This window comes from Bos grunniens, chromosome X (assembly GCF_055505025.1).
Source record: "Bos grunniens cultivar Pamir isolate PY7600 chromosome X, Bosgru_T2T1.0, whole genome shotgun sequence".
Classification (NCBI taxonomy): Eukaryota; Metazoa; Chordata; class Mammalia; order Artiodactyla; family Bovidae; genus Bos; species Bos grunniens.
Genome location: NC_141194.1, coordinates 96499992 through 96512341, shown reverse-complemented (window position 1 = coordinate 96512341; position 12350 = coordinate 96499992).

The following is a 12350-nucleotide window of genomic DNA, read 5'->3' as shown; positions in this document are numbered from 1 at the left end:
ACCCTGCTTATTTAAGTTATATTCAGATTACATCATGGGAAATGCAGGACTGGATGAAGTACAAGTTGGAATCAAGATTGCAGGGAGGGAAAAAAAAAAAAAAAGATTGCAGGGAGAAATATCAATAACCTCAGATATGCAGATGACACAACCCTAATGGCAGAAAGCAAAGAGGAATTAAACAGCATTTTGATGAAGGTGAAGGAGCAGAGTAAAAAAGCTGGCTTAAAACTCAACATTGAAAAAACAAAAAAATGAAGATCATGGCATCTGGTCCCATCACTTCATAGCAAATAGGTGGGGGAGCGGTTGAAACAGTAACAGACTTTATTTTCTTGGGCTCCAGAGTCACTGGATGGTGACTGCAGCCATGAAATTAAAAGACATTTGGTCCTTGGAAGAAAATCAATGACAAACCTAGACAGCATATTAAAAAGCAGAGACATTACTTTGCTGGCAAAGGTCCCTATATTTAAAGCTATGTTTTTTGAGTAGTCATGTACAGATGTGAGAGCTGGACAATCAAAAAGGCTGAGGGTCAAGGAATTGCTGCCTTGTAGTTTTAGTGCTGGAGAAGATTCTTGAGAGTCTTCAGACTGATCAAATCAGTCAATCCTAAAGGAAATCAACCCAGAATATTCATTGGAAGGACTGATGCTGAAGCTGCGACACTTTGGTTCATTGTAAAAGACCTTGATGCTGGGAAAGATTGAGGGCAGGAAGAGAAGGTGAGGACAGAGGATGAGATGGTTCGATGGCATCATGGACTCAATGAACATGAGTTTGAGAAAACTTCAAGAAATGGTGAAGGACAGGTAAGCCTGGTGTGCTGCAGTCCATGGGATCACAAAGAGTTAGACATGACTGAGAGACTGAACAACAATTACATGCCAGAGACCTTCCTGAGTGATGTAGTCAAAACAATTAACAAGATACTGTCTCTGATTTTAAGAAACTCATAGTTTAGTAGAGTTGAGAGACATGTAGGCAGATCATTGTGTAATGTGGGCAATAATTGAAAAAATAAGGATATGAAAGGAACAGATAGTACAGAGGAGAGAATAAGTAACTCTTGTGTGTGGATGCTGTGGAGGTGAGGCAAGGTTCAGACAAGTTTTTCCAGAGGGAAAACATGTTCATTCTGGGTTGTAAAGAGTGAGGTTTTCTAGGGGAGAAAATGATGGAAAGGGCAGAAAGAATTGCATAGTAAAAAGGCAGAGAAATAAAACAACCCTGGCATACAGAAGAACTGTAAATGAGTTTATCATGGCTTGTCATTGGTGTGGTGAAGTGGGGAGCAGGAGAAGCCAAGGCAGGAGAGGGAGATCCTAAAGGACTTTGTCTGTGTGGACAGAAGAGTAGGTGATGAGAGTCATTAGGGGTTTTTAAGTAACTTGTCACTATATTTCAAACATACATTTTAGAAACTACTTTGAACAATGCTGAATTTATAAAGTTTTACTTATGGTGAACTGAAATCTTTCTTACTGCATCTTCTGCCTCTTAGTCTTCATTCTCCAATGTCAGATCTTACAGAAGAAAATTAACCTCATTCTTCTTTTATACATGTGCTAAGTCACTTCAGTCATTGTCACTTCACTCTTTGTGACCCATAGACCATAGCCCACCAGGCTCCTCCATCCATGGAATTCTCCAGGGAAGAATACTGGAGTGGGTTGTCATTTCCTTCTCCAGGGTATCTTCCTAACCCAGGGATTGAACCCGCATCAGTCTCCTGCATTGGTTCTTTATCACTAGCGTCACTTGGGAAGCCCTTCTTTTATAAATGCTTCTCAAATATTTACCTACATATGTGCATGCGTGCCTACATACATGTCTTTCAAATATTTAACAATCCTTTGGTTTAAACATTTTCAGTTCTTTCAAAAAATTTATCCTCACAGAATTGTATGCCTGTGAGACAGGAGAGAAGCAGGCAGGGAACAACCATTTAAAGAATGATACAGCCACTGAGAAAAACAAGATACTACAAAAACTGGTTAGAACCGAATAGGTTCAAGATGGGCAAAAGATTCAACTTCCAGTGGACCTTGAGTCTTATTATATACTCATTGTAATACATTAGCATATGCTAAATGACATACCCACTGGCACCATGACAGTTTTCTGGCTGAACATAAAAAGGCCAAAATGTGGGCTGTGGCCCAATTCCTGGAAATCCTTGCCCTTTCTTCAAAGTAATTGGAATAAGCCTCCCACTCATTGGAATATGAAATCACCCAGCCCATAAAAACGACAACCCTGAACCTCAGGATCCCTTTCACCTGCTGAAATGAACAGCATTCTGCCTATGGAATATGTATCTCTCTAAAGAAACTTGCTTTCACTTTACTGTGGTGCTCCTGAATTCTGCCTTAAGCCAAGGACCTTCGCTTGGTGGCCTGTCTCAGGAACTCATTCGAGAACTGGGACATAACCATTCTTTGCAACACCCTTCTTTGCTGCTGCTGCTGCTGCTGCTAAGTCGCTTCAGTCGTGTCCGACTCTGTGCGACCCCATAGACGGCAGCCCACCAGGCTCCCCCGTCCCTGGGATTCTCCAGGCAAGAACACTGGAGTGGGTTGCCATTTTCTTCTCCAATGCATGAAAGTGAAAAGTGAAAGTGAAGTCGCTAAGTCACGTCCGACTCTAGCAACCCCATGGACTGCAGCCCACCAGGCCCCTCCGCCCATGGGATTTTCCAGGCAAAGTACTGGAGTGGGGTGCCATTGCCTTCTCCGACCCTTCTTTGCAACACCTAGAAAAAGAGAGTGGAGTATTTACCCACTGCTGCTTGTCTCCGATTACTTGAAGGTAGTATGTGGCCTGAGAGGGCTATTGAGGCATTGGTGAAAGCCCTGATGTGATGATTAGAAAGCTGCGCCCTATGTCTCTGAGGGGGTATGGTCAGCACGGGATGGGATGGATCTGAGCTCACATGACACTGTCCACTGCAGTTTATGTCAAAGGTGGGACAAGGGCATGTGACACGGGGCTCCTGAGTCAAATGCTCCAGTGAAGGTAAATTTAACCTGTTTCAACAAAGGACCTCTAAAACACAGCGGTCTAAATAATAAATTTAATTTCTTAAGCAAAATCTGGCTATTTCACAGTGGTGGGGTTTCCCTGCTTGACAAGGTTGTTCAGGGACAGAGGTTCCTTTCATCTTGATGCTCTGTCATCTTCTAGGTCATTTCCTAGATCACATGGTCAAAACTGAATTTCTGGTATGTCTAGTTTCCATCTCATGGAAAGGAGAGAAAAGGAATCCAGTGAAAACAATTTCCTTTTAAGCAAGCGAGGCAGAAAGTGTACACGTCCTTTATATTCCTATTTCATTGCCAATAACTTAATAATATGTCCACATTTGTCTGCTTTGAAAGCTTTGAAATGTCTCTAGTTGAGAAGCTATGTCTATAGTAAGAAGTAGGGAAAGGAATTCGGGGGGACAGTTATATATCCTCATTCGTATTGAATTTCTGCCCACTAAAACCGGTCAGTTTCATGTATTTAAAAATTCAAACTAGTCCTGAAGATGCAAAACAAAAAATAAAAAAACCCAATGGTTCAAACACAGCCAAAGCCATATGATAACCATTATTCACTGCAAACAGCTATAAGGATCTCTTGGTGGCAGTGTTTTAGTCGCTAAGTCATGTCCGACTCTTGCTACCCCATGCACTATGGAGCCTGCTAGGCTCCTCTGTTCATGGGATTCTCCAGGCAATAATACTGGAGTGGGTTGCCAGTTTCTTCTCCAGGGGATCCTTCCCAACCCAGGAATCCGAACCCAGGTCTCCTGCATTGCAGGCAGATTCTTTACTGACTGAGTTACTAATTGATCTCAATTGAGAACAGTGTAGGGTGACTCTCCTATTACTATCAGTCCTATTAAGGCCTATTGAACTATGCAAAATGGGATAGGGAGTGTGATGCTCTCCTCAGTAGAGGACCATACCATTTACCATTTGGCAGTCATTCTGCATGACTGGAGAATGTTTACATTTTATTGATGTTTACATGTTGTTGATGTTTACATTTCATTATAATTTAAAGAATAATAGGAAATTCAAAGTTTTCAAGTAGAATATTTTTTGTCACGTGTAAAATTTGAGAAATGCTACTTTCTGACAGGCCAAGTTGCAAAGGGAAAAAAAATAATGTGCCACTACTGTCCTTGTACATCATTATTAATGAGGGCAGTTTCTGCCATGCCAGTGGTATGTGTGCTCTACTTGGGTAGAATCTGTGTCCCAGCCATATCGCATTCCACAGTTATTTGTCTCTATAATATGATTTTGTACACTGCATACATTGAGTTACGTAAAAGAGACAGACCTTTTGTTCCTCTGTAAGAAGAAGTATGTCTCTAAAGCCATTAATTGGGTAGTATGAGATGTTGACATTTTACTGCAACTTGACAGACAAATCAGTGTTATTGAAGGCAGCCTGTAGACATTCGTGACAGCCTAAGAATTAATACTTTTAGCCAATTTCAAAATGTCTGCCTCATATTGGCAGGCAAGGTGTGCTGGTTTCCTGGATTGAAATCAAAGCATTTTTGAGGCATGTCCTAAGCTATTCAAATACTGTATATCATAGAATTAAACTGGATCTAATATCTTGTCTAGCTACAATTGGTTCACTTCAAAATAAACTTCACTTATCACTTCCTGGCTTTTTATTTTGATGAATGAGGTCACAGATGTTTTTCTCATGCCTGTTGTTGTTCAGTCGCTAAGTTGTGTCCAACTCTTTGCCACCCCATGGACTGCAGCATGCCAGGCTTCCCTGTTCATGCCTGTTAACTCAAAACGGAGTTAAATTTCAATGGCAGAGGTTTGCAGCCCAGATATAAGAGTAGAATGACAAAATGACTACAAATAGAATATATGCGAAAATGACTGGCAGAAAGAATTCTTGACAAACATCCATGAGTTTCCTAAAATTTCCACTTTGCTTTACATTTAGGTAGGACCTATGTGCCTATTTTTGGCAAATGCACAGGGAGCATGAGTTTTCTGGACTGTCAGTCAGGACTTTGTATGCTTTCTCTATTCCTCTTTACTATCATTGCAAAGAATTTGGAGGTTATGTGTTTTGTATGGCCTAGCTACAGGATGGTGTAAAGTTTCCAGAACGATTTTATGCTTTATACAAATGGCAAATAAACCGGTGATGTAACCAAAGCAAAATGGTTTAAAATTATCCAGAGACCAAGCCAATTCTCTATCTTAACACTCTCAGTGATTGAAAAGGGAACTAAAAATATCTACTCTTGCAAATGCTGGGTGAAGCTATCAAAAGGAAAGGTTTACTTCTTAAAGGATGCCAAGAAACTATAAAGGCCAAGATGTCAACTTTGAGGGAAGATCATAGTATGGAGAAAAACATGAAATCTGATCTGTAGTTTTCTATTTTTGTTCTCACTATATTTCTTGTCAGTGTCACATGTTTCTAACCAGTTCTGAAATTGGAAGTCAAGCTCATCCAGTAGTTAATGATAGCATCTTCAATTTTTTATAAATGTAGACACCTGCTATCAATAGTAAGTGAGTCTGAAGGACAAATACAAACTGTACTCCTTTTTATGTAGAATTAGTGGTGTATATTGGGCACCCAAAATGATGTAGGAGGAAGGGATTGCACCTAGCTAGAACTTGTACTTAAATTTCATTTTTTTCCCTAGAGGTGAGCTGGAGGGAAGTCACATTTTAGCAGAGGCAATGTTCATTATATTTTAGCCATTTGTTTTTGCTCTTCTTGCTGTAAAAACATCCTAAACACAGAAAATGGTTAATCAAATTTGTAGCAACGACTTCTTTGAGGTTGATTTACTTTAAATTAGAAACTTGTAGTAAAAAGTTCAACTGTAGCATATTAAAGAAAGTCATTATAGTAAACATAACCTTGCCTCCTAAGAAGTAATAAAATACTTGGCTGTCCTAAGTTTAGTTTATTCATGTATCCAAGTCTTTTCAAATTCTCATGTGTTTTTGGTAACTCTATGATATGTCTTTATATTCAATAACTAACTTATTCCAGACAGTCTTTTGTCAGAAAATCCCATATAAGATCAAAAATCTGAGCTCATGACAATAATATGGTTACAAGATGAAAATACTACTTTATGCTCACCATCTCCGCTGACTTTTTTTTTTTTTTTTGCCTTACCTCACTGCTTGCTGGAACCTAGTTCCCTGACCAGGAATGGAACCCAAGCCCTCACCAGTGAAAATGAGGAGATCCAACCACTGGATGGCCAGGGAATTCCCCTACTTCCACCAACCTTTATCTACACAAAAGTGGGAAGCAATATAATATCCACGACAGGAAAAATGATGTCATTTTATCTTCTGAAGACACACAACCTGACTGACTGAATAGCCTGCACTGCTGACATGCTGATAAAGTAGAGTTGGACGGTGTAAATTCTAATTGGTTATAAACTGGCCCCTGACAGAAAGACAACTACTAGTATGTAAGACTGATATCTATTGGAGACTTTCTCATTTAATAAGTAATTCATTGTAATTTTAGGGGAAATTAACTTTCACTATTGGTCCCTAAGAGTTTATCCAGGCAACAGGGTACCTAGCTCTAGATCAAGGAAATTTTATATCTAGGTAGTGCCTATTCAAATATAGCATCTTCTGTTTCCAAGGAGAAGATATAACTTTTATTTCTTGCCTTTATCTTCTTTTTCTTTTATTTATATTTAAGTCTTTTTTTTTTTTTTAAAGCAGATGGAGACTGTTTGGGTTACAGATGTCACTGAATTATCTATGGGCTCAATGAGGAGATAATAAAATTTTATTTTTCATCTGCGTAGAAGACTGAAGGATTATAAAAATTATGTAATAGGGGCATTTTTGCAATCCTAATTACAATTTTTAGTTTGGGTTGTTAAAACTTCCCAGTTTTGCTTACTCTAGATTCAGACTGTCACAGAAATGCATGTGGTTTTACGTGTTCTATGCAAATACTGGCAAGATCCTTAGAATGTCCATCATGTTTCCAAATTTAACTCTTTACCTGTTATGCTTACAGAAGGTTTGGGAAATGATGATAATAAAATGTTCTTCCTTTCTCAACCTGCCTGAAAACAAGCTCTTCATTGGGGTGAAATGCAAGATCAGTTAGGCAATGATACAAAACTAATACAAAACTAGAAAAGTGAGTAGAAATTCACAAGGAGAAGTGTTTTGTTAAATAAAAGTTAGCATTTAATTTAGCTGGGCTGTACATTCTTAATATTTGCTGGATTTTGAATGATTATGTAATTCATTGCTTTTGCCAGGGATTCTCAATTTCAGTACTATTGAGATTTGGGCAGGATAGTCCTTTGTTGTATGAGGATGTCCTGTGGATTGTAGGATGTTGTGTAACATCTCTGTCCTCTACTTACTAGATGCCTATAGCACCTTCCTCCCTGGTGAGTCAGCCAAAAATATCTCTAGACATTGAAACATGTCCCCTAGGGGCAAAAACAAAATTGCCCCTGGTTGAGAAAATTGCCCCTGCTTCAGTGCAAAAGACTTTACAGTAGAAAATTTTGTTTTCTGCCAAAAAGAGGCAAACTTTGTATATTTGATATCTGGAAAAGAGAATTTTTAACATCCCCTTCCTCTATTAGGACAAAGTCATGTTTAGTAATGATAATGGAGTGAAATTAATGGCCAAGAGAGTAAGGACTTTCTTTTATTGATTATTATTATTGTTATTTAGATATGTTTTATGTGTAATCATGCTAGTAAAATATTTTACAATGAAATAAATAGTATGGAAAAGAAAAAAGTAATATATTAACACCTTTCCTTCAGTTTTATTGAAATGTAGTTGATATACAACACTGTATAAGCTTAAAGTGTATAGCATAATGATTTGACTTACATGTATGGTGAAATGATTACCACAATAAATTTAGTTAACATCCATCATCTAATTTAGATAAGTAAAAAGGCAAAAAAACAATGTCTTTTTCCTTGTGATGAGAACTCTTAGGATCTAATTGCTTAATAAATTTCAAATATACCACACAGCAGTGTTAATTATAGTCATCATCATGTTCTTCATTACATCCCTAGTGCTTATTTATTAGTGGAAGTTTATGAGATATAAGTTTATAAAGAAAAAATAATAGAGTAATATTTTTACTTATACTAATGTATTTTTAAGGGAAAAACTTACACCTACATATTGGTGTGTTGTAATAATAAACAATAAAATAACAATGTTGTAGATTAATGACAGTTAAAAGTTCAATAAGAAGTTAAAAAAGGATACATTTTAATGTTAAATTTATGTTCAAATTCAGCAAACTAAAATATCCTCTTACCACACCAGAATACCAAATCCAGATACAAAATTCGAGTAGTCACATAGAATGACAATATTGAAGCAGCTCAGGTCCAGTTTATCGGCTGTTAAAATTATTGCCCTGCCATTGTTTATTTTGAAGCTACTATTTAAATGCAGGAATATTCAAAAGCACAAAGGTTGGCAATGTGAACTCTACCAACAGCAAGCTTATATGATTCTAAGCTGTTCTGAACTTTCTCTGGAAATGAATGCACATAGAGGGATTGATTATATTCTTTGCAGCCAAATATGGAGAAGCTCTATACAGTCAGCAAAAACAAGACCAGGAGCTGACTGTGGCTCAGACCATGAACTCCTTATTGCCAAATTCAGACTTAAATTGAACAAAGTAGGGAAAACCACTAGACCATTCAGGTATGACCTAAATCAAATCCCTTATGATTATACAGTGGGAGTGAGTAGATTTAAGGGCCTAGATCTGATAGATAGAGTGCCTGATGAACTATGAAATGAGGTTCATGACATTGTACAGGAGACAGGGATCAAGACCATCCCCATGGAAAAGAAATGGAAAAAAGCCAAATGGCTGTCTGGGGAGGCCTTACAAATAGCTGTGAAAAGAAGAGAAGTGAAAAGCAAAGGAGAAAAGGAAAGATATAAACATCTGAATGCAGAGTTCCAAAGAATAGCAAGAAGAGAGAAGAAAGCCTTCTTCAGCTATCAATGCAAAGAAATAGAGGAAAACAACAGAATGGGAAAGACTAGGGATCTCTTCAAGAAAATCAGAGATACCAAAGGAACATTTCATGCAAAGATGGGCTCGATAAAGGACAGAAATGGTATGGACCTAACAGAAGCAGAAAATGTTAAGAAGAGATGGCAAGAATACACAGAAGAACTGTACAAAAAAGATCTTCATGACCCAGATAATCACGATGGTGTGATCACTGACCTAGAGCCAGACATCCTGGAATGTGAAGTCAAGTGGGCCTTAGGAAGCATCACTACGAACAAAGCTAGTGGAGGAAATGGAATTCCAGTTGAGCTATTCCAAATCCTGAAAGATGATGCTGTGAAAGTGCTGCACTCAATATGCCAGCAAATTTGGAAGACTCAGCAGTGGCCACAGGACTGGAAAAGGTCAGTTTTCATTCCAGTCCCAAAGAAAGGCAATGCCAAAGAATGCTCAAACTACCACACAATTGCACTCATCTCACACGCTGGTAAAGTAATGCTCAAAATTCTTCAAGCCAGGCTTCAGCAATATGTGAACCGTGAACTTCCTGATGTTCAAGCTGGTTTTAGAAAAGGCAGAGGAACCGGAGATCAAATTGCCAACATCCGCTGGATCATGGAAAAAGCAAGAGAGTTCCAGAAAAGCATCTATTTCTTCTTTATTGACTATGCCAAAGCCTTTGACTGTGTGGATCACAGTAAACTGTTGGAAATTCTGAAAGAGATGGGAATACTAGACCACCTGATCTGCCTCTTGAGAAATCTGTATGCAGGTCAGGAAGCAACAGTTAGAACTGGACATAGAACAACAGACTGGTTCCAAATAGGAAAAGGAGTACGTCAAGGCTGTATATTGTCACCCTGCTTATTTAACTTATATGCAGAGTACATCATGAGAAATGCTGGACTGGAAGAAGCACAAGCTGGAATCAAGATTGCCGGGAGAAATATCAGTAACCTCAGATATGCAGATGACACCACCCTTATGGCAGAAAGTGAAGAGGAACTAAAAAGCCTCTTGATGAAAGTGAAAGAGGAGAGTGAAAAAGTTGGCTTAAAGCTCAACATTCAGAAAACGAAGATCATGGCATCCGGTCCCATCACTTCATGGGAAATAGATGGGGAAACAGTGTCAGACTTTATTTTTCTGGGCTCCAAAATCACTGCAGATGGTGACTGCAGCCATGAAATTAAAAGATGCTTACTCCTTGGAAGGAAAGTTATGACCAACCTAGATAGCATATTCAAAAGCAGAGACATTACTTTGCCAACAAAGGTTCGTCTAGTCAAGGCTATGGTTTTTCCTGTGGTCATGTATGGATGTGAGAGTTGGACTGTGAAGAAGGCTGAGCACCGAAGAATTGATGCTTTTGAACTGTGGTTTTGGAGAAGACTCTTGAGAGTCCCTTGGACTGCAAGGAGATCCAACCAGTCCATTCTGAAGGAGATCAGCCCTGGGATTTCTTTGGAAGGAATGATACTAAAGCTGAAACTCCAGTACTTTGGCCACCTCATGCGAAGATTTGACTCATTGGAAAAGAGTCTGATGCTGGGAGAGATTGGGGGCAGGAGGAGAAGGGGATGACAGAGGATGAGATGGCTGGATGGCATCACTGACTCGATGGAGGTGAGTCTGAGTGAACTCTGGGAGTTGGTGATGGACAGCGAGGCCTGGTGTGCTGCGATTCATGGGGTTGCAAAGAGTCGGACATGACTTAGCGACTGATCTGATCTGAGAGGGATCTGTGGGCTTCCCTAGTGGCTCAGACAGTAAAGCATCTGCCTGCAAGGCAGGAGACCTGGGTTCGATCTTTGTGTCAGGAAGATCCCCTGGAGAAGAAAATGGCAACCCCTTCCAGTATTCTTGCCTGGAAAATCCCATGGACAGAGGAGCCTGGTGGGCTAGAGTCCATTGGGTTGCAGAGTCAGACACGACTGAGTGACAACACAACAACAACAACAACAGAGGGATCTATGTGTGTCAGAAGCTATATGGATAACTGGAAGTCCTTTGAGTTCACTCCATGTCAGATATGTTTATCATGACAAGTGATAGAAAAAAGTATTATTATTGAATGTAACAAAATATAAATGATTAAATCTCAATAGTAATCACTGTAATTGATTTGAACTTAGACAAGTGGTTCCCAACCAGGAGTGATTTCTGCCTCCCAGGGGATATTTGTCAATATCAAAAGACATTTTCTTATGTCATCCCTGAGGAAGAGCTACTGGCATCTAGTGTGTAGTGGCTGCATCCTCCAATGCATAGGGGAGCCCCCACCACCCAGCAAGAATTATCCAACTCAAAATGTCAATAATGCTCAGGTTGGGAAATCCTGACTCAGACTGATCAAAGATTCCCGCCCCCCCCCCCCCCCCCCGGCCCCAACAGAGGAGTATTTTGTCCCTGACATTGTTTAATATCCAGGTGCATGGTGACAATAAAAAAGCAGAGTGACTTTTAGTTTGTTTTATTATTGTCTGTAAATTTTCTACAGACAATGCACCTCCCTTATTTTCTGTGTCTGGAGCAGACTTCTCTCACCACTCCGGCATGGGTAAGATGTCTGACAGCAAAAATCTAGACGTAGAGATAATTATGTGGTTTTCATAGGCCTCACTAAAATATTCAATGCCATTAACTGAACTGGACTAATGAAGCTTGTAAGAAAAATTAGCAATTCTGAAAGATTTCCCAATATGCCAAGGTTTTTCTGTGGTGATGTGCTTCATGGTTTAGTGCTATGGAGTTTGGCTGGCCCCAAGTATTAAGAAAGGGCTTCCCTTGTGGCTGAGCTGGTAAAGAATCTGCCTGCATTGTGGGAGACCTGGGTTTGATCCCTGGGTTGGGGAGATCCCCTGGAGAAGGGAAAGGTTGCCCACTCCAGTATTCTGGCCTGGAGAATTCCATGGACTGTATAGTCCATGGGGTTGCAGAGTCAAACATGACTGGGTGACTTTCACACACAACAGGTATTAGGAAAGGGCTTCCCAGGTGACGCTAGTGGTAAATAACCTGTCTGCCAATGCAGGAGATGCAGGAGATGTGGGTTCAATCCGTGGGTTGGTAGATCTCCTGGAGAAGGGCATGGCAACCTACTCCGGTATTCTTGCCTGGAGAATCCCAATGGACAGAAGAGCCTAGTGGCCTGCAGTCCATGGGGTCACAAAGAGTCGAACATGACTGAAGTGACTTAGCACATAAATGTTAAGAAAAACTTACATTTTAAACTAAAACTTTTTTGAGACCTAGGAAGGCAGGAGGTGCAGGGCAGTATTGGTAAGCAACA